At 43.2% G+C, this 23588-nt stretch overlaps 1 protein-coding gene across 2 annotated transcripts in view; it reads left to right on the top strand.

The window, feature by feature from the left end:
• The window catches only part of TIPE3 (TNF alpha induced protein 8 like 3), a 92268-nt gene that overhangs the window by 53667 nt on the left and 15013 nt on the right, over window positions 1–23588 (top strand). The window contains exon 1 of one of the 2 annotated variants that reach the window (XM_088472777.1): window positions 9012–9053. The exons of the other annotated variant lie outside the window; for it this stretch is intronic. The gene's annotated coding sequence lies outside the window, so the exon portion shown is untranslated. Of the gene's footprint in view, window positions 1–9011; window positions 9054–23588 lie in introns of those variants that run through there. 2 annotated transcript variants of the gene reach the window in all.

Below are 23588 nucleotides of genomic sequence, written 5' to 3'. Positions count from 1 at the left end.
GAGATATCCATTGTTGAGCACAAATGGTAAAATTAAATTGGGTAAGATGCTAAACCATGGATATCTCTAAAACCTGCACTGTTGGGGAGCCTTGAGGACTGCGTTTGGGAACCTCTGAGCTAGACCCTGGACTATTTTTCTCTGGGTTGGACTTGTACTCAATCTTTTAATCTTCTTTACTCTCGGACAGTGAAAGATTCTCCTTTCAGATTGGTAATTCCTTCATTTAATCTGGCAACTATTTTTTTTTAGCAGACTGTCAGCTCTTAAACTGCATACACACACAACTATTTTGTTATGAACGATTTTCTGTCAGATTTTTTAAAGTGTAATGAACGATTTTTTTGAACTACAAACGATTTTTGCATATTCCCTTAATGAAAATAGTTGAGTTGACAAGTCTGACTGAACTACAAACATGAACGCGATTGAACGATAATCGTTAAACGATATCGTTTAACGATAATCGTTCAAAAAATCGTTGTGTATGTATGCAGCTTTAATGATAGACTGGAAGCCCTACCTGTTAGAAGGGCAGCTTTCTCTGTGAGACTTGCAGCAATGTAAAGTCTCTCAGTGAACTCCCTCTGCCTGGCTGTGTAGCACTTGCTCACACTGTATTTCCTTTCACATGGGTGTGCTTCTAATTTGGTGCAGCACAGTTGATGTAGTGTTTAGCATTGCTGCCTTACAGCACTGAAGTCCTGTGTTCGATTACCACCATGGCTCTAACTGTGTGGAGTTTGTATATTCTCCCTGTGCTTTTGTGGGTTTCCTCCGGTCTCCTCTCACACACCAAAAATATACTGGTAGGTTAACTGGCTCCCGACAAAATGAACCCTAGTGCAGTGTTTCCCAAACTCATTCCTCAAGGAGCACTCCAAGTGCATGGTTTCCATTTTTCCTAGTTGGTGTACAGGTGTATTCATTAATGGCTGATGCATTTTAAAACATCCACTTGTGGAGCTCATTATTTCACTTGTGATTCTGTGTGGAGACCTGGAAAACATGCACTGTTAGTGCTCACGGAGGAATGAGTTTGGAAAACACTTCCCTAGTGTATATGTGTGTGTGTACATGTGGTAGCAAATATAGATTGTAGCTGCATTGGGGCAGGGACTGATGTAAATTGGCAAGTATTCCCTGTAAAGCACTGTGGAATGTGTGCACTATATAAATAACTGGTAATAATAAATCTCATGTTTCTGCAACTCCTTAGGCAATGGGGCTGTTTCAGAAAATGGCTGTGTCTACCTCCTCTGCCATACTCTCACACCTTCACTCTCGCTGATACCAAAATCCTCGTTTGGAGGGCTCTGATGTAAATTCCTGTATCCCTGCACCTTGGGCAAACTTGGAAGTTCAGTTTTTGGCATAGCATTGGATAGCTTCCTACTACCAATGGCTCCTCCTCCCATTCTTTTAACTAGTGAGACTCTGCCCCTCTGCACAGGAAAATTTAAGGTAGCAATTTGTGAGATTAACCTTGAAGTATTCTGTAACTTAAAGTGTGGGGTGGCTGACCACGGCGAGTACATGCTCATTCTGTGTGTTCATCATGAACTTTGGGGCTGACATTACAGTATACGGCACTAAATTTGCAGCCTTCGTATTGTTGTGTACTATAATTAAGTTGTGGTTTGTTCATGAGAAGTTATGGATGAAAATCCTATAACATCAATAGAGAATTGTTAAATTAGATTTGAAATGAGTAATTTGGCTTTGAAAAGTAGATTATCTTGAACCCTTTGGTTTGGGTACTTTAGGCTCAGTAATATACAGCCCTGGATATTTTAAAGGATTTTATCCTGGTTGTTTCCAACTGACACATCTCTTAAAACTCTGTATCTCAGAATAGGAGTTTGATTCTTTGTTGTGACATCATTGTCATTCACCACAACCCCAGCCCGTCACAGACATAGATAATCAACTTCTCATTGTTAGCAGCTAGTACTCCTTGCAGGTGCACAGTGGGTATTACAAATACTGGATAAATGAGATCATGTCACTCATTAAATGATTTAGATGTCTCCTAATAATTTTTACAAATAGCCTTATACGGGTATTGCCAGGTCTGATTCTATACCTTGTGGAGCTAAGGGCAAAAGTTTCCTTTTGGCACCTTCCTTACCCTCCTCCCCCCACAAACATGCACTACAACATCATCACTACCCTAAGCAAACCTATAGTATAGCCTAAGTAAATTTCAGTGGAATAGGTATGAATTCCCGGCAGCTGAGTAGCCACCGGTTCATATCCAATGCCAGAAGTCCGAAGGCTGAAGATGCCGACAGGGGAGGTAAGTACCCTAACCCTACCCCTCTTCCCCCCCCCCTAACCCTCCATTAGAGGTGCCTAAGCCTAACCTCCCCCCGGGGGTGCCTAACCCTAACCTCCACCCGGGGGTGCCTAACCCCTAACCCGCCCTTCCCGCACCTTAAACCTCTTGTCAGGATTTTGACGCCTATCAATTAACTACATTCCATTTTAGCGATAGATAGAAATAGACTATATATATATATATATATATATATATATAATGTCAGGTGCATAAATATTGGGACATTGACAGAATTTTCATATTTTGACCTCTATTCACCACCACAATGGCTTTGCAATGAAACAAACAAGATGTGCTTTAACTGCAGACTGTCAGATTTAATTTGAGGGTAATTACATCCAAATCAGGTGAACGGTGTAGGAATTACAACAGTTTCTATATGTGCCTCCCACTTTTTAAGGGGCCAAAAGTTATGGGACAAACTAAACAATCCTAAATTTAACTTTCACTTTTTAATACTTTGTTGCAAATCCTTTGCAGGCAATTACAGCCTGAAGTCTGGAACGCATAGACATCACCAGATGCTGGGTTTCATCCCTGGTGATGCTCTGCCAGGCCTCTACTGCAAATGTCTTCAGTTCCTGCTTGTTCTTGGGGCATTTTCCCTTCAGTTTTGTCTTCATCAAGAGAAATGCATGCTCAATCGGATTCAGGTCAGGGGATTGCATAACATTCCACTTTTTAGCCTTAAAAAAACTCTTTGGTTGCTTTTGCAGTATGCTTCGGGTCATTGTCCATCTGCACTGTGAAGTGCCGTCCAATGAGTTCTGAAGCATTTGTCTGAATATGAGCATATAATATTGCCCGAAACACTTCAGAATTCATTCTGCTGCTTTTGTCAACAGTCACATCATCAATAAATACAAGGGAACCAGTTCCATTGGCAGCCATACATTCCAACGCCATGACACTACCACCACCATGCTTCACTGATGAGGTGGTATGTTTTGGATCATGAGCAGTTCCTTTCCTTCTCCATACTCTTCTCTTCCCATCACTCTGGTACAAGTTGATCTTTGTCTCATCTGTCCATAGGATGTTGTTCCAGAACTGTAATGGCTTTTTTAGATGTTGTTTGGCAAACTCTAATCTGGTCTTCCTGTTTTTGAGGCTCACCAATGGTTTACATCTTATGGTGAACCCTCTATATTCACTCTTGTGAAGTCTTCTCTTGATTGTTGACTTTGACCCATATACACCTACCTCCTGGAGAGTGTTCTTGATTTGTCCAACTGTTGTGAAGGGGTTTTTCTTCACCAGGGAAATAATTCTTCTGTCATCCACCACAGTTGTTTTCCGTGGTCTTCCGGGTCTTTTGGTGTTGCTTAGCTCTCCGGTGCGTTCTTTCTTTTTAATGTTCCAAACAGTTGATTTGGCCACACCTAATGTTTTTGCTATCTCTCTGATGGGTTTGTTTTGATTTTTCAGTCTAATGATGGCTCGCTTCACTGATAGTGACAGCTCTTTGGATCTCATATTGAGAGTCAACAGCAACTGATTCCAAATGCAAATGTCACACCTAGAATCAACTCCAGACCTTTTACCTGCTTAATTGATAATGAAATAACGAGGGAATAGCCCAAACCTGTCCATGGAATAGCTTTTGTTGATAGTCCCATTACTTTTGGCCCCTTTAAAAAGTGGGAGGCACATATAGAAACCGTTGTAATTCCTACACCGTTCACCTGATTTGGATGTAATTACCCTCAAATTAAATCTGAAAGTCTGCAGTTAAAGCACATCTTGTTTGTTTCATTTCAAAGCCATTGTGGTGGTGAATAGAGGCCAAAATATGAAAATTCTGTCAATGTCCCAATATTTATGCACCTGACTGTATATATGTATGTGTGTGTGTGTGTGTGTGTGTGTGTGTATATATATATATATACAGTGCTCGAAGTGGGAATTTAGAGGTGGGGGTATAGAATTTTGAATCCCCCCCATAATAAATAGGTCATCCATTAGTGATAAGCATAGTCTGTAAGTAGGCTGATACGTGCTAAATAAAATCATAAGTCAGTCACAAAACAATTATACACAGTACACAGACAGGATCAATGGTACTCTCTCCACTCTGGTTGTAAATGTGTCTCAAGGATCAATTTCTATATCTGTAACTTCCCCTATAGAGATGTAGCACAGTATGCAGGGAGGCTTTTCCTAAACTGCAATCACAGGGCACTATGTACCCTGCGCTACACAACTTAATTGACCTGCTAATAATTGTGCCAATAATATGGACCCTTATGCTATATGGTCCAACTCAACAGCATGTGAAAGCAGTTGAGCATGTGTCAGCCATGAGTGCTAAGCCGTGTACTGAATTCTCACCTTTCCTTGAAATGTCACTGCTGCCTTGGTCTCTTTTGGGGAAGATCGGGCACACTGCTGTGAGCTGCAGGCTGATCAGGACTCGCAGTAGCACTCGTGATTTACAGCCGAGTGGAGAGAGATGGCTGCTTCCGCAGAGAGGGCGGCATTTTAAATCCGGCGCAGGCTGCCCACCAATGAGAAGCTGCCACTTGGCAGCTTCTCATTAACTGGCTCGCGGAACACCAGCCAAAGAGAAGCTGCCAAGCTTCTCATTGGCTGGTGTTCTGCGAGCCAGTTATGTCGGTGCTAATTGCAGTCACCCTCCCTACTGCAGTGTGCCTCCACTCATTTCCTACCAGAGCAGCCGCCGAATTAGATGTGTCCCCAGCGGGACACATCCCCATGCAATGCCGCTGCTGTTCCAGCACTGGGATCCCATACGCGATCCCAGCGCTGGTACAATCTCTAATGTGGCAAAAATGAAGTGGCGGCGGGAAGTGGCGGTATGTCATACCGCCCCACTTCGAGCACTGTGTGTGTATGTGTGTGTATGTGTGTGTATATATATATATATATATATATTTCACACTGAGCGGTGGATACAAATTCACTGGAGCAATTGCCAAGTCAGACTCGGCAGTGCTAGTGTGCCTGTGTGAACTGGGCTTTACGCAGGTGCACAAAGACCCGGCATCCAGCGGAAGGAGCCGGTCAGGGGTGGAGAGATCTGGTTTAGCAGCCCGGGACTCCTTCCCATAAGGAAGGAGCGGGGGTGCAGGAGAAAACGCCACATGAAAATGAAGAATTCTCCCGCAGTCAAGGTCGGAAAATATTGTATTTTCAGAGCTTGATGAATTTAGATCCCCATACTAGTGAATTGGGATAGCGGGCCAGATCGGGGCTGAAAGGTAAGCAGGGGATATCAGTGATATCTGCTGCATTACCATTATAATGTATAGCTCCGATCCTTAATTTCTACAAAAGTAGGTGAAAATGTTACTTTTCATCTGCTTTTGTAATAAACTAGGTGATAGTGAATTTGTGGGGTCGATTCATCAACAAAATATATATATACTTATATATTTTGTTAGTGAATTTTTGGGGTAAACTAGGTGATGATGAATCGACCCCAAAAATTCACTAACAAAAATATATATATAGTGTGTATATATGTGTGTATATATATATATATATATATATATATATATATATTATTCAAATAAAACCCTTTTTTTTTTTTTCAGAAAGGGTCAGGGTGGTTCCGATCAGCTGGTGCCCACTACAAACTTGCTACTAGAAAGTCTCTACTGCGGAAGCAGGCTGCAACAGCAGGCACAATTAACTCCTGCTGGGCTGCACCACTTTAAATAATCACCAAGTGTGATGTGGCTTTTTCGCCCCCCACAGACAGGCTGTCTGACTCATTCTGAACAAGCGGACCTGAGGGAAGAAACGCCAAATGCTGCAGTGGAGGTGCTCTGCTCTTCTCACTCACAGAAGCGATCCTCCCAAAATGCCGGACATGACGACGCCATGTGACGCCAGCGTTCTTGGAAGAGCACAGCTCACAGTCCAGATTTAAGATGGTGGTGGGGGCAGGCAGGCGCTATAACAGAAGACATGGCAGCTGGGGGCCACACCTTCAGGCCGCAGCTCCCCGGGCAGTGGCCCTGCCAGCCCAACCCTTGAGCCGTCCCTGAGTATTGCCATTATTATTACAAAGAAATATTCTGCTGCAAAGGGTGGCAAGACAGAAACCATTTTTCACTAAAGGCATCTAGCCCATCTAATTTAAAAAAAATAAGTTTTAGTCTTGGAGACCAAGGTTTGACTTTTTTGCCTTAATAGAGTTTGGTACAAAGAGAACTCCTCACACAATCATGAAGCACGGATGGTGTAATGGTTGGGATTACTACCTCACCGTACCTTCTTGGGCTCAAATTCCACCACTGACCTTACTGTGTTGAGTTTGTATATTCTCCCCATGTTTGCATGGGGTTTCCCTCAGGTACTCCTGTCAAAATTTATCCCTAGTGTGTATGGGAGTGGGAATAGCCGCCAGTTAAAATCCAGATGCCGGAAGGCTGAAGATGCCGACAAGGGTGGTAAGTATACTATCCCTACCCCTCTCCCCCGCCTAACCCTCCCTCTTTGGTTCCTTAACTTAACCTCCCCCCCAGTGAATAACGCTAACCCCCATCCCCGTAGCCTAAACCTAACCCTCCTTGGGGGGTGCCTAATCCTAACCACCTCTTGGGGGTGCCTAACGCTAACCTCCACTCCCTGTAGCCTAACCCTCCCCGGGGGATGCCTAAACCTAACCCCTCCATCCCAGGGGTAAGTGCAATACTTACCGGGGTCTAAACGTTTGGGATGCCGACGCTGGTATCCTGATCTCCTTCGGGATATCGGCGTCTGCTTTTTGCAGGGCGACGGGATTCCGGCGTTGGTATTTCTGCGGCCAGCATACCGTCAGCTATCAATTTAACTACATCCCGTGTGTATGTGTTTGAGCATGTGGTAGGGAATGTAGATTGTATGCTTCACAGGGACAGGAACTTATGTGAATGGCCAAAGTGCTGCGGATTATGGGTGCGCTATATACATAACTGATAATAAATAGTTATTCCTACTAGCAGTGGTGGCAGCATCTTCCAACATAATAACAATCCAAACCACACATCCAACTCATCTAAGGAATGGCCTCCGTAAAATGAAAGTCTTGGAATGACACAACTTGATCTCAGATATCATTACATTGAAAGCCTGTGGAATGACCTAAAGAGGGCTGTGCACGAGTCCCCTTGCAGTTTGATGATCTTGAACTTTTTTTTTTTTTCTTTTTTTTTTACAGGAAAGAGTAGGATACAATTGAAAAGTCCAGGTTTGTGAAGTTAATAGGGACTTGTTCAAAAAGATTCAATGCTATAATGAAAGCAGAAGGTGCTACCACAAAGTACTGTGTTAAGGGTGTGGACACTTAACTGGAGTATTTAATTTTGACTCCTTTTTCCTAAAAAGGTAATTGTTTTTCATTTGAAATTTGTTGGCTTCAAGGTCAAGAAAGACGATCTGATATGATTTACCTTGATTATAGGGCCTGATTCAGCTGTGCACGATCATCGGGAATCTGCGCGTGCGCAGGACTCATTCTGCGAGTGTGCAGAATGGGTCCTGCATAGTCTCACACAGACCCTTCTATGCCTCTGCCTGATTGACAGGCAGAGGCATTTAACAGGCGGTGCGGGGGTGGGCGGCGTTCCCGGAAACGGGGGCGTGTCCGTCCCGTTTTCCAGGAGTGGCAAGCCCAGGGACTGCTTCGACCGATGCAGTCTCCTGGGCTTGCGAGCCAGCCAGCCTGAGTAAGCTGAAGCTTATCAGTAAGCCTGGCGCCGTCCACCATCGTGACCATCGATGATCGCGATGGTGATCCCAGCCTGCGACCTTTGTCGCAGTGCTGGGTTCGCAAATGCAGCAGGGGGTGTCATACATTGCATAATAGCAAGGACGTAATTGCTAAGCTGCCTGCGTGCAGCTTTGCAATTGCGATCCTTGCTGAATCCCCCCTATAGTCTTTACATAGTAAAACCTGATATTTTCAGTAAGGCTGTGTAGACTTTTAGATCTACACATCCAATGTGCATGGAGATGAAATGTGCTACATTTGGGTGCAATAGTCATTTCTGGACAGAGAAGCTGTGCCTGATAATAATCGGAAGGGCTGTAATCTGTTAGAAATGCATGCATATTTGCAGACCTGGTTTGGTTACATAAAATGTATGACTGAGTCTGGCTGTCCCAGGGACGCCAGTGCCTACAGAAGTGCCTTGGAGGGCAGTATCTGGAAAATGGCCACAAGTTGGACAGGCTTCATTAAGGATATAATATTTGCAATTTGTGGCACTCCAGTTACTGCTGACCTACATTCAGTTACATGCATATTACAGATAGGCATATGGGTGCAGTTTAGGTTTGCTAAGAGAAAGGAGATAGAGACAAGTAACACTTTAAACTTTTAATCCCTGTTTTCTGTTTGTTTAAAGGATTCCAAGTCATTAATACTAGATTTATAAAGACCGCAATCCATGTCTGGCATGATATAGTCGTTTTGTTTGTTTGTTTTTACATAATGTAGGAATGGAAGATTGCATTAGATGTAATTTGTAACCAGACAGTATCAGTCTTTCCTGTGGCAGATTGGAACTAGACCTTAGGCAGTCATGTACCAGTTAATACAACACCCCAGTGCCCTCTTGGCTGTGTTCCTAGTTATAGATTTGGTGGACATGCAGAATCACTGTAATTCTTTTTGACATTTCCCTACAGACACAATGAGATGTGCTGCAATGGCTAACCCCAGAAAGACTGGCAATAACCCATGTGCCTGCTGTAATATACTGTATGTATTCTTATGTTGCACCCCCAGTACATCTTGTAATCAAGAAGATTTTACTGTTATCCCCTAATTGTTTTGAAATCCCAATGTACATACCAAAAAGTTTCCCCAAAAATAAATGTATAGAATCCATTTTGTTTTCTCTAATATGTTACAATGCCCATTAAATCTGGCACCTCCATTGTATTTGCTAGCAGTAACAAATGATAGAAATAATTTTCTGATTTAATAATTCATTTAAAAAAAATAATAATTTCAGATCATAGATGCCAACTTTCTGGGCAGCCAGGTCGGCGTCATGGCACAGCTAAGTGGGCATTTGTATCATCATGGCCCCATCCTCCTCTATACAATGCCGTGATTACCGCCATTGTGAAGTGTTGCCATATTTTTTGTATAATCAGCAACTATGTACAATAAAGTAATAGCTTTATCTAAACAAATCTATATATACATATGGATGAATGTAATGTGTAAAATGCTTATGTGCTATATAAAATGATAAAGGAAAGACGTGCAACAATATTGTAATATGTATATGTAATAGTATACAAAGCTATTGATCACTCAATGTGAGTCTACATACACAGTCTAATCATCATCCACATTTATTTGTAGAGCAAAACAGAGCACTCCACTCAGCTACACAGCCAGTATAATACAATATAATAAATCATACAAATAAACAATAACTACATAAAAGAGAACATGAGGTTGACAGAAAAGGTGTAGGCATGAGCATGAGGCAGAGTGTAGAGAATGCCCTGCTCATGATATATAAATAGATATACTTATCTAATTGTGAATAGACAGGATACTAAGCCCATTTGACTCCAGATTTCAGCCTTAATGTTCACATTAAACTTATATGGATAAAGCCATATGTACTGTACATGCTTAGGAGTATTCAGTGTTGACGCTGGTCGTAACAATTATCAGCAGGAAATTCAAAATGACATTATGCAGATGTATACTATTAGAGTTATCAGCTATACAACTATAGATAGAATTATGGAATGTGCTGCAAGTTAAGTTGCCCATACATGGGGTATGCGGTCATATTGCCGACGGACGGAATGCCGGGCGTCGATATACCACCGCCCGAATCCCGTCGCCCGGCAAAATGGCGGCGACGATATCCCGACCGTGAACAGGATACAGACGCAGGCATCTCGAAGCTCCACAATCCCGATCGTCCAGACGGGTAAGTAACACCAAAATTCCCCAGGGAAGGGGGGGGGGGTTAGGCACCACTGGGGAGGTGGTTAGGGTTAGGCAACCCTCAGGGAGGTTAGGCTCAGGGAAGGAGGGGTTAGGGTTAGGTTTATGGTGCGGGGAGAGGTTTAGGCACCACTAGGGGGAGGTTAGGGTTAGGTACCCCCTGGGGAGGTTAGGTGGGGGGTAGGGGTAGGTTAGCGTAATTACCGCTGCCGGGATTCTGAACCAGCCGGGCTTCCACTGTCGGGATTTCAGCCGGCGGCTATTCAGCCACCGGCTTATCATACCGTCCCATACACGGTGTGATTTGCAAACGATCCAATGTCGTATGCAATCTCCCTTGAACTCTCTCCGGCAGCTGAAGTGAACGATGTGCAGCAAAAGCTGCACGATGTTCACCCAATCTATCGTGCACGATCTAATGATTTGCATATTCATTAGATCGAGTGCGATATGACACAGATGCAGGCTCGGATCCGGGAGATCCGTGCTACATGCATCTGTGTCATTGACACAGAAGCACGGATGGGATCAGTGAGACCCGTCTGTGCTGCTGTGGTTAAAAAAAAAAAAAGATTCCTGTGTAAAAAGAGCGAAGAGCCCTGGGTTTTTAGTGACCCAGTGCTGGTTTTGCTGAAATACAGGGGACAAATGACCTGTATTTAAGCACAACCAGCTCCAGGCTAGACAGAACCAGCCCTGGTTGCCAAAATGCAGGGGACAAACTACGTAGGGGTCCCCCATATTTTGCGCAACCAGCACTGGGCTCTGATCCGGTCCTGGTTCAGAGGTGGACGCAGAACCACCACAGCTGCATCTATTAGCGGTCCTGTTTGTGACTTTGTGCTAATTTAGATACAAAGCCCTTTCCTTCTGCACATCCGTGATCCTGAATGTGCAAGGACTGAAACACCCACTTTCAGTATCCGTACACGAAGTAATACCGATTGGTGCGTCTTTACACTGATGTGTCAGTCTCTGTAGTCAGTCTTTAGACGTCACCATCGAAAGTTGCACTAGTCCTATGGCAGGTGCAGTTCCTCAGTCTGACCATGGCCTCCTATGTGAGCAGTTGAGCGTCAGTGTATGCAACCACTTTCACCAATATGTCCACAACACTCACATAACACACCCCAATCTCCGTGCATACGCTGGGCCCTACCCTATCACTGCCCAGTAACGCCCCCCACTACATTTTCAATACACTTCACTGTGTGTGCATCTAAAATCGCAACTGTACTCTGTATGGACAAAATCGGGATGCACGCACGGTGCAACTTAGACACACGCACAGTAGCAAAAAAGTGCTCCACTACCTCATTGGCAGTGCATCCACCTCTGAGTAAGGACCAGTACATCTAATATGTTAAGTTCTGTCTCACGATGACATTTAAAATGGATTGAAGTGGATCTAGATAGGTGGGGGAAATGCTATGTAGGAGATTGCTATAGTCTAGTTCTGTAATGGTGAGAGAGTGGGAAAGAATTTGCAAACTAGGGATGGGGAAGTGCTCTTAAGGTGCCTAGGCTGCAAGAGCAGTAAAGCAACACGTCTGCTCTCAATGTGAGTCAGGCCACGCCCCCAGTGGGTAAGAATTCGGCAGCATTTTACATAAGGAAAAGCATATCCTTCCAAAATTTCTAAGGCTGTGGTGACAGGGCTGGGACAGAGACTGGATGTGAGAAGTAAAGCAGAGGGCGGAGTACAGTGTGACCCTCAGGCAGTGGGCTTGGGAGATTGAAGAAGTATTGTTATTGATGGTCAGTGAGATTTGAAGGGTTGTGGTGACTCTCAGAGTAGGAGTGCAAAGTGCCTGGGCGATAGTCATGCCCCCAAAATTATATAGCCACACCTCCTCCATGGCACTGAAGCTTTGTGGCAGCATAGCTTCTGCTTAGACACCCGATGTGCACAATGGGGTGTAGGAATGGCCCCTCAATGTATTGTAGCCTGGAACTTTTCATGGCAGCACTGGGTATTGGGAAATTCATGTGGAGGGACAGTTGGTTGCACAATATAATATAGAAGGGGAGAGGATGTAGATTTGGGCGTTGGCAGCGTTGAGGTGGCACTTGAGGCTAAACGAGTGAATTAGTTCCCCAAGAGAAGAGGAGTGCAATCAGAATAGCAGAGGGCTAAGAGAAGACTACCAAACATAATGGCAGTCTTGGGGATGATGTGCCCAGGGTGGAGACACTAAAGGAGTGGTTTGACTGGTAGCAAATGTACCAGGAGGAATTTGTGTCATAAATGTGGAGGTTGTTCAACAGTGTTGAAAGTAACAGGGATATAGGGGTCTATGTACTTAGACTTGGAGAGAGATAAAAGACCAACCAATCAGCTTCAAACACAGCCTGTAAACTGACAGGAACTGATTGTTTGGTACTTCATCTCCATTCACTTTCTCTCTCTCTAAGGCTTAATACAGTTTTAACAAATTTTAGAGGCAAGGGCTGCTGGGAGATGTAGTTCTCACAGCGCCCATTCCGGGGGGCACATAGGCACTGGAGGACAACACACACCGGGGGTCACACACACACAACACTTATACACACACTTACTCACAAACACTGACATGCTCACCCTGCTGCAGTAGACCCGGGTTCCGACGCTGAATGCAGAAGACAGACATGTAGAAAGTAAGTAATTATGGTCTAATTAAGCTAATTGGAGTCCTCAGGGGGGTGTCGCGGGGACCCAGAGCAAGTCCCTCCTGATTTTGCCTAAAATTAACGATTTTAGGAAAAATCACACTTGCTGTGGAGGCGCGAGAATAAAATGCTCCCGGAGCGCGCGCACACAACAAAAACCGCACCTAATTAAATAGCAAAAATCCCGCACCTGCAGGGAAATCTCGCAGGTGCGGGATTTTTGCTTTTCTCACCCCCAATCACAATAAAATCATTTAAACGTGCATATGTCTCAGAAAAGGACGCTAAACCACTATATGTTTAGGATTGAGTTAATGTTGCATGTGTGATAACATTGTATCTTTGCTATTGAAATTGATCACAGCCCAGATCCTGAAACTTGCTGCTCCTCTTATGGGGAGTGTTGAAACAGTCTAAGGATGATTTAAGAATCACATGCAACATAATGTCAAATGTCAATTAGCAAAGGCTGGTGAATGCCTGGGGGACAGGTGTGGGAGAGCGCACCTCCTACTTCCGTGTCTCCTGTGGTGGGACATCGGGTGTCCGATTCTATGAACTGTTTTGTGCCAACGATTGTTTGCTTGCCGGTGACGATATTGAAATGAACCTCTATATACCCCTGCCTGTACCTTCCAAAACCCTTCCTATAAACCTCTAAGGATGACGCTAATTTGCGTATGCAGTCATACAATAAATAGAGACTCCAGACTCAGAACATGTGGTTCCGAAGCACAAAGTATTATTCAAGTAAAAGTACAGTCAGTTACACGCTATGATCTGTGTACAATAAGCGCAAATAAATCATAAAGTCACAAGGTACAGTTGATATACATATGCATGATTAAACTTCAAAATACAATGAGAGACACAGACAGAGAGACACAGACAAACACAGAGAGAGAGAGAGAGAGACACACACACAGAGAGAGATACACAGACAGAGATACACAGAGAGAGGCACCGAGAGAGAGAGAGAGAGGCACACACAGAGAGAGAGAGAGAGAGAGAGAGACACAATTTAGGCGCAAAAGGAAATTATACAGACCCCAAGTACAGTATACATACGCAGGTGCTTCCGGACCCAGAGATAGGCATCAGCAAGAGACCCCTCGTCATTCAGCATGAAGACCCAGAACCAGCGTTCGTGCACTCATATTTATACCCCCCCAGAATAAACAGGACAATAGGGAAGTCTGTTGCTGATATCATTGGTTCCCAGGGGTGAAGCATCTGCTACAGCAAATTTAACAGGCTGGTTCAAACTGACTCTCCCTGCCTCTAACAGCTGGGGGTCTTCCTCTTCACGCCTCCTGCAGCATCCTCACAGTTGCTTCTAAAATATACATTTTGTTGCTTGTAGGCTCTGCGATCCATAACTCGGGAATGTATGATGTGATCTCCCCACCGATAACACCGGAATACTGTAAAAAGGATACGCATCAGTACAACTCCAAACATGACTTGTTTAGCATGTATAATACCTTAGTTATCAAATATCTTTATTTTTCAGCATTTAAACTAACTGAACCAACTTAAATCATACACTTTAGAGCTTATTGAACCTTATGTGTGAATATGTAATGTGTGGATATTCGGGGTTTGATATAAGGACGCTAGTTATTAATGGGTGAGATTTGAGTGCATAATTTCTCATACATGAAGTGAACATTCAGCAGTGTGGATTGCTGAGCACTGTAATTCCATGCCCTCTGTCAGCAGGCCCCCACCTGTCCTGTGTTCAAAGGAAAAAAACTATTTTGTTCTCCCAGACTCTTGTGTGAACTGTGAATCAAGCTGTGAAGTTGGGGCCATCCTGTCTAGGATTCAGACAAATCCAATTGTGTAGATCAATGCCTGGATTATATTACAATTGCCACAACTATACTTTATCTGCATCCAGGGATTCCCAATTTGTATGTAAAAATACCCATTGTCTATTCTATTTACTCTTACTCAGAAAGCTTGTTCTTCCAGTTGCCCTTGGTAGATTAACAAAAACATTGCCATCTGTTCTTAGCTCCTGAGTTGTAACTTGAAATGACGCTGGTCACAAAATGGCATCTTGCAGATTCTTGTTTCTAAAATGGAGTCTAGCTGCCATTTGCAAGATGGCGTCGCGCACGCTTCAATTTTAAACTGATCTTGTCTCAGCCAATTATTCAGCTTCGACACCGGGAACCCCTATCGAGATCCGTCTTGTTCAAATCCCATAGTGCAGTGGGCGGGGAGGTGACAGTCTTTGGCTGCTGTGGGTGGTAGAGAGCCGGCGGTGAGCGTGCACGTCTGTCTCACCGTCCGGACCGCCGGACTTCCGGGTATCATGGCCAATGCATTTCACCCGCTATACTGTGCCGGGCTTCATCAGGGCTCCTTGTATGATGTACCGATCAGTCTTTTTAAGTACTGTTCGGGCTCCTCCTCTTGGGGAAGGGTTGTCTCCAATGTTATGGGAATAATATGGTAATCTGTGATAATAGAAGGAAAGTTCCAATACTGTTATAATGGCCTATACATATGTACATATAAATGAGTAGTGGGTATAACCTAAGAAATAAAGAATAATAGCAATGATGCTGTACTGGTTCTGTTCTACTATCCTGCATTCTGTTCCAGTAACCAATTCCAGCATTTGCTTAACAGCATTCTGCATCTGTTCTAATTATCAGCTGCAGTAATTGTTTAAAAGCATTCTACAGCTGTTTCAACTACCTGGCCAGTATTCATTTCCAGCACTTAGGCTTGATACAATCCTACAGCCTGCTTCTATGGTGCTATAGCATCCATTTCCAGTATCTGCAACAGCCTGTTAAAATTGTGCTACCGGCACACAGCTCTAGTGCCTTTTTTTTCTGTCTGTTACAAATTTACCAATATACTATTACAACGGGTTATCTTGATAATCTGCACATATGGCCGTATTCAATTTGAGGTGAAATGTAAAAATTAAATTTTCGCCTATTTCAATTATCCCAGTATTCAATTAAATTGACTATTCGCCGATGAGAAAAGTCAATGTAAAAAAACGGGGAAAAGTTTTCACAAGCCTTTTGCTGACGAAAAAAAGTGCAGAAATGGGGTTTAGGGGTGCAGGCTTAAAAAAAAAATAGCCTGCACCCCCGGGAATGTCCCCTAAAAAAGATAATTAGCTGCCTCCTAATTGAATACGGGGATAAAGCGGGCACGCGCCCGTAACTTTATCCCTGGAAAAGCTGCGATGTGGAACGAAAAGTCCAGCACGGACTTTTCGCTCCCAATTTGAATATGGCCCTTATTCTTAGTACCTGTCCCATATAATCCTATCCCCTGTAACATGTACTTGCCTACTTTTGAGAAAGCATTTCAGGGAGATTGTGAAAGCAGCACCTATGAGCGCGGCGGTACAGTGGGCGTGTACTGCTACATCTGAGAGGCGTGTCCTAATACTGATTTACACCTACATGTAAATCAGCCCCAAAGTAGTTAGTAAGATCCACATGTTGATGAAAACACACTGATATTATTCAGAAAATGCATGTAGCCATAGGGACCACTGTGCCTTATAACCAATGCAGGGAAATTATACTAATTATCCCATTTGAATGTCTATATCTCTATTTTTTTTTTTATATATATAACCGCTTCATAATGGGGGGTAAGGTGCAATTAGGGAGATTGATAGAAATCTCCCTGACTCCCTGAAGAGTCTATTATTTCAGGGAGAGTTGGCAAGTATACTGTAACATCAGTCCCATCCCATGTAACATCAGTCTCTGCTACCTCCTGTGGACTGAATGAGTAATTGTATAGTAAGGCCATTCAGCTCCTTTTACACTCCAGCACATACAGTTAGGCCTAGGGGTCCCGAACTGAATCAACAAAACCCTAGTGACGTGACACCTAGGGGTAAATGGAGTTCTATTAAGAAGTGATGTTGCCCATAGCAACTAATCAGATTCCAGGTATTATCTTCTAGAAGGTGCAAGATAAATGAGAAGTAGAAGTAGAATCTGATTGGTTGCTATGGGCAACATCACTTCTTAATAGAAGTCCCATCTTAGTAAATTTACCCCCTAGTGATGTGACTTGTCCATCTATATAATATAGTCCTTTCTGCACCAATAATTCTCTAAGATAAGTCTGTGACTTTTTTTGTTTTGTTTTACCTTTTATGTAATTCTACTAGAGTTAGTTTATGATCTACACCTGCTACACCTAATCAGCATGTTTTAATTATAAAGTGACTGTTATGGTCCGCTAGCGTAATCATGTTAAATTTTTTAAAAGCTTAGTATATATTATATTATTTATTATTATATTAAGTGCTGATCTATTACTGTACAGTACTCAGAGGGGATAATTAAACAAATTACATACAATAATATGAAATAATAGGTGAAGATGGCCCTTTCCAAGGGGCCTATTCATCATCACTTAATTTCTACAAAAGCAGGTGCAATTAATATTTTCGCCTGCCTTTGTAGAAATTAAGTTTTCGGGCCACTCATCAAAAAGGTAACACAGAACATATTACAGATATCTCCTGCTTACCTTTCTCTCATGGAATGCCCGCAGTCCCCATACACTAGTATGGGAACAGTATTCATCAAGCTCTGAAAATACAACATTTTTGGAGCTGGACTGCGGGAGCATTCGCCATCTTCAGATGGCGTTTGCTCCAGCAACCCGCTCCTTCCCTATGGGAAGTAGTCTCCGCCTCTGTCCGGCTCCTTCCGCCTGGACAGGGAGGGAGGGAGGGAGACAGCTGATTATCGGGTCAGCTGTCTCAGCGCTGGAGCAATGATGAATTGCTAAGGCGCTCGTGTCAAGTTAGAATGTTAATTATCGGGGACCACGATAATTAACATAATGAATAGATTCCCAAATGAGCGTACAACTCTGAGAGGTGTGGGTAAACTGAATATAAACTTGCAGAATATTGTAGCTGCTGGTGGGAAAAGTGTGTGTGACTAAAGCAGGCAGCAGCATTATTCACTAACAATAATAAGGCAGTCATTAGCAGTTGGCATTTATACAGGTGGTTTGGAACGGTTGTCACAAGGAGAAGGTAGAGGCACAAATAGGAGAGCCAATATAGTGATCTTAAACCAATAATTGTTGTGAACCATAACTGCCTATTACTGTTATATTTTAACCATCTCTCTCATCTAGTTCTAGAGAAAGCATTTCCTTTCATGCTGCATGGACAGCTTGGGGTAATGGTGCGCCTGGTGTTTTTCTTACATACTAGGCAGGGAGCACAGCCAGGCAGTTCTTCCCCATGTTTAGAGGCCGCGGCGGTCACCAAAGGAGGAACATAGAAGACCACAGCAATGACTGTCGAATTTACTAGGTCTGGTAGCTGAATTTAGATGGTATTCAGTATGGGATGTAATTACTGTCCCGGCAATCGAAATACCGGTGCCAAAATCAAACACGCCGGCATTCCGGTGTTAAGTGTTAGGTGGAGGATTAGACTTGGAGTTAGGCACTTGGGGGAGGGGTGGGCAAGGGTTAGGCTGCGAGGGGGGTTAAGATGAAGGGTGGGAGGGTTAGACTATGGGAAAGGTGGGGGAGGGCTAGGGCACTTACCTGATTGGGCCGGGATGCCGCTATCGGGATTCTGACCACCAGGATCCAGTACCCAACCCTTCAGTATGTTATATAAGTCTACATCACTATACTGTAAATAACATCGACCTATTCAATGTAGATAAAAGAATCTAACATCAGTATGGTATCAAAATCTGATTCCAGTCATTGTCTATATTCCGTATAGGATGCTGCCTAGGTCTAAAGGCTGTTCCCTAGTAAGAGTATAGGTTGCTTTCACATTCATATTGGGTGTGCTGCTTGTAAGTGACGTACGATAGAACTTATTGTACCAGATAAACATTTGTATGCAGTAGAAATACTTGAGGCATTCAGTTTAGAGGAAGTGTGCCTATCTAGCCATGCATATGTCAGACTACCAATATTACCAATGCTACTTTCTAAAGACATTTTCTTAAAGTTTTTTTAGGCTCGGTAAGAGAGATCTTTACAGTGCTGCCCTAGCTCTTGGTAGTAAAGATATGCTCTTACCAGAGAAAGCAGGATATGTAACTTGTGCAATCATCCTGGGAGAGACATGAATAAAGAATCAGAGATTACAGCTTAGGTTTGAAGGATTCCTTCATGTGTGATTATAGAGGATTTACCAAAGTGATGGAGTACGCTCAGCTGCCTTATAGAGTCACATAAATATACAGTATGCATTCCTTCTGCAATATACCAGGAACAGCTTTCTGTAAATCTGGCAATACAACAACATATTGTTTAAAGCTTTACTAGTGCACTAATTAAGAACCTGCTTGAAGATCTATGATGACTCCACAGCGTAGTCTGTATTCGTCTGATGTAAGTTTTAACCTAAAGCTTTGTGTGGTATTAGTGACGACTAAAAGCAGCTTAACATGTCCCAGCAGTTATCAGGTTATAATTAGAGGATACCAGATAGAAACATGCCCTCTTCATATATCCAGATTTATCACCTCCAGAAATAACTAGATAATGTGTTAATACAATATTTATATTACATATATAATTAGTCACATAGGTCATAATATAGTATGACATTTTTGTAGCCTATTTTTATTTATATTTTATTAAAGACTGTAGAGGCCAGACAATCATTCTGCCTTTTGGTTATCCCAGGTGGGTATACAATCGGGAAACCGGCTGCCTTAATACCGACAGCCGGCTTCCCTACTGTCATATCCCGGCGATGGTGAAATGCCGGGCGTCTAGATGTAGACGCCTGTCATTCGCCCGACGCCGGGCGCCGCGAGCGGACAGCCGCGGGGGGGAGGGTTAGGTTTAGGGCACCCAGGGGGGACTTAGGGTTAGGCACTCCCCTGGGAGGGTTAGGGTAAGGCTAGGGGGAAGGAGGGTTAGGGTTAGGCACCCCCGGGGGAGACTTAGGGTTAGGCACCCCCACGGAGGACTTAGGTTTAGGCAGCGGGGAAGGGGGGGGGGTTAGGGCTAGGCACTTAGAGGGGGGAGGTTAGGGTTAGGCACCCCTAAGGAGGGTTAGGTTAGTTTATACTTACCTTAGCGACGATCGGGATTTCCAGCCCTGTCGGGCTTCCGCTGCTGGGAAATCTGCTTTTGTCGGCCAGGCGCTACTGGGTATTTCATACCGATTCCCTCAGGTGTATTATGTGAACTGAGTTCAGTATATTTTGTCGACATTCAAAATGTTGTCACGAGAACTTGGTTTTGATCATAATGCTGTTATGAAGCATGTTGACATTCATCTAGTCATCACTGATAAAATGACAAAATTATTAGAATGTTGACAAAACAGCGTGTCCTGGTGCAGCGTTCACTTACCTACTAGTGGATCTCCAGCAGCTCTGGCCGTGTTATCAGGGTCTGGTGGTCAAGTGATGGTGAGTTTCGGCTGTTATCCAGCAGTGAGTAACGCTAACCCCTATCCCTAATCCTTCCCTCACACAGTCTAACCTTACTGTCGACATTTCACTTACACTCTGATCTGCTCTTTCAGCCTTTGAGCCTGAAAACTGAATCTGTACCCAATTTGGCCACAAAACTGAGTGGCTTACTGTTCAGGTTGGTTCATTCTATTGTCCATCTAAATGACTGACCCCATAGAGCCTAGTGCAGTCAGTTGATAGCAAAACAGGCCTATAAAACACAATCATTAACTTAACCTACTAATCCAAACAATGCCAATTAAATTGTGATTGCAATTTCTGATCACGACAGACGCTCTCAGATGTATGGACTATGTAGGTGAAAACTGCTAAATTGCTCAAAATAATTGTTCTGTATGTATCTTAAGGGCATAGCATGGGCGGATCTTGAGAGCTTAAGCTCTCAGCACAGCCTCCCCATTGTGCTCTCTACTAGCACAAATATATTTCCCTCCTTAGCTGTGAGTCTGATACACAGCTAAGCAGATACGGCACAATGTTTGTCTGTTGCTTCGCCGTAGAAAAGGCCTTCTTGATCACTGCCATTCTTCACTGCTTAATTTTTGAAATATTCACAGTATTTATCAACATTTATTTATATAGTGCCAGCATATTCCATTGTGCTTCACAATTGAAAAAAAAACATAAAAAAAAGAATGGGTACTTAGACAGACAATAAGGTAAGAGAACCATGCTTGAAAGTTTACAAGCTATAAAAGAAATATGATAGATGAAGGTAAGTGCTTCATATTGAAATTGGTCCAGTAAAGGTTCTTGGTGGCTATTCACAGAGCACTGTTGACCTGTTGTCAGTGGATTGTGCAAGTGTAGACAGATAACTGATGTAGGTTTTGTGTGAACTGAGTAGAAAGAAGGTAATTGGGTAGTATAGTTTATAAAGGTAATGAGGGAGATTCAGAAATTTGATAAGCTTGTCTGTAGAGGTGAGTTTCCAGGGAACAATTGAAGGTGTGAACTTTGAGTGCTAATAGAAAGTCTTATTATGCGAGGAGGGCATTCCACAGAGTGTGTGCAGCCAAAATAAAGTCCTGTAATCATGAATTGGAGCAATTAATTAGTGTGGATAAGAGATAGAGATCTTGTGTAGACCTGGGAGATATCTTTAAATACTCAGAGAGATGTATGTTGGTGTACTTTTGCTGCTAGCCTTATATGTAAGCAGAAGTATTTTAAATTGAGTTTGGTAAAATACAGGGAACCACTGTAAGCACTGACAGAGCGTAGCAGTAACAGAAGATCGTTTTGGGAGGAAGATCAGTCTAGCTGCTAAATTTAAAAATAGATTATTGAGGTGAAAGTCTCTTTAAGGGAAGACCAGTAAAGAGACTGTTGCAATACTAAATGTGGGAGGTAATGGGTACATGAATTAAAGTTATTGCCCTTTCTTGTGTGAGATAGAGATGTGTTCTCATACACCTATCCTTTTTGTGATACATGGCGCAAGATGCCTGGTGTGACCCACATGTTGTGGTTCCTGTGCTGCATACCTTTTCTTCAATTTTGCTACTTTTTCCCTCAATTTTGTATTTTAGCTATAGTGTACTAAGTACTTGGGATTAGTTTTTTATTATTATTGCAAAGGAATTGGTATAAAGTCGCAGATAAAGCATAGCAATGCATGATGCAGGTTACTTATATCCGTATGCTGACCCCACCCTCTGAGCCCATGACAATGATGTTGCACTAAAGGGTGGGGCCACCAACATTGGGAAGTATGGCACTGCCCGGAGCACATCTGTACAGACTGCAGGGTGTATGCCCATAGTGTTCAAAGAGGACTTTGGCCAGCACTGCAGCAGCAATAATGGCTGCTGGGTGCCATACCAGGCATAATGCTAGGGGCAGGGGCTGTGGCAGGGGCGCACCTATAATGAGTGCAGGATGTGTGGGGCACCTGGGCCCCTGGGTGCAGGGGGGCCTACACCGCACACCCTGCACCCATACTTCCAAATACTTACCTCTCCGAAGTCCCACGTTGGCTGGAGAGGCACTACACACAACGCCTGGAAAGTGGCCACAACGGCCACTTTCCCGGCATTTTGCACATTCACAGTACTGTAAATGCCGGGAAAATGGCTGCCGCGCCAGTTTCCCGGTGTAATGTGCATGCGTAGTAGACTCCAGGCACAGACTAATGCCCAGAGTCTACTGAATGTGTCAGTACGCCGCGGCTGCCGGAGAGAGATGAGGGGCCCCCGGATGGTGACTGTACACGGGCCCCCTCCTCTCTAAATATGCCCCTGGGCTGTGGGGCAGCAACAATGCCACCCTAAGGGTAACGGCACCTCTCACACACCCCTGTTCATATTAGAACTTTCTTCTGCCTATTTACACGGAGTGCATACTTTTTTTCTGCATCTTACTTTGCTTATAATATTTTTGTAACAAAGGAATTGGTATAAAACTGCAGATTAACAATGCGTGGCGCCATTCACTCGTCATCAGACCTGTCTTTTCACCTTAGATTGTATACTTTTTCCACAATTGTGTGTCTTCATTCGCTTATAGAGTACTAGGTAGTTAGGATTAGTGTTTTGGCCAGGCCAAGTCACATAATCCATGGCATGCAAAGCAAGGCTATTTGTCTCGATTTGAAGACAGAAGTATGTGGACACATCTGTATGGGTTTATGCTGGATATATTACTTAGATGCATGTTATGTGGGGAGTCAAAGAACACCACCTAGACAGTAAGCTTGAGGGTTTAAACAGAAAATAAATTACCAATAGGTTGGGTACAGGCGCTGAAGTGGGTTGTTCATTCCAAGCTGCTACTGGATAGGGCTAGTCAGGCCCATATAGACATATACAAAAAACAAGGAGTGTAGTAGCGCTTTGATGATAGATGTTCAGAAATAGATACTTGTTTCAGAAACAACTCATGTTGCTTTAATATAGTATAATGTACAAAAATGCTATATAAATACACTGAAATGTTGACAAATAAACAGTAAAACAATGTTTTATTTGTTTAACATTTCAGTGTATTTATATTGCATTTTTGTACATTATACTATATTAAAGCAACATGAGTTGTTTCTGAAACAAGTATCTATTTCTGAACATCTATCATCAAAGCGCTACTACACTCCTTGTTTTTTGTATATATGTTCAGAAATAGATACTTGTTTCATAAACCACTCATGCTGCTTTAATATAGTATAATGTACAAAAATGCAATATAAAATACA

This window comes from Taudactylus pleione, unplaced genomic scaffold (genome assembly GCF_031769625.1).
Source record: "Taudactylus pleione unplaced genomic scaffold, aTauple2 ptg000129l, whole genome shotgun sequence".
NCBI lineage: Eukaryota > Metazoa > Chordata > Amphibia > Anura > Myobatrachidae > Taudactylus > Taudactylus pleione.
The sequence above is the reverse complement of the archived record's forward strand: the minus strand, read 5'-3'. Positions and strand labels throughout refer to the sequence as shown.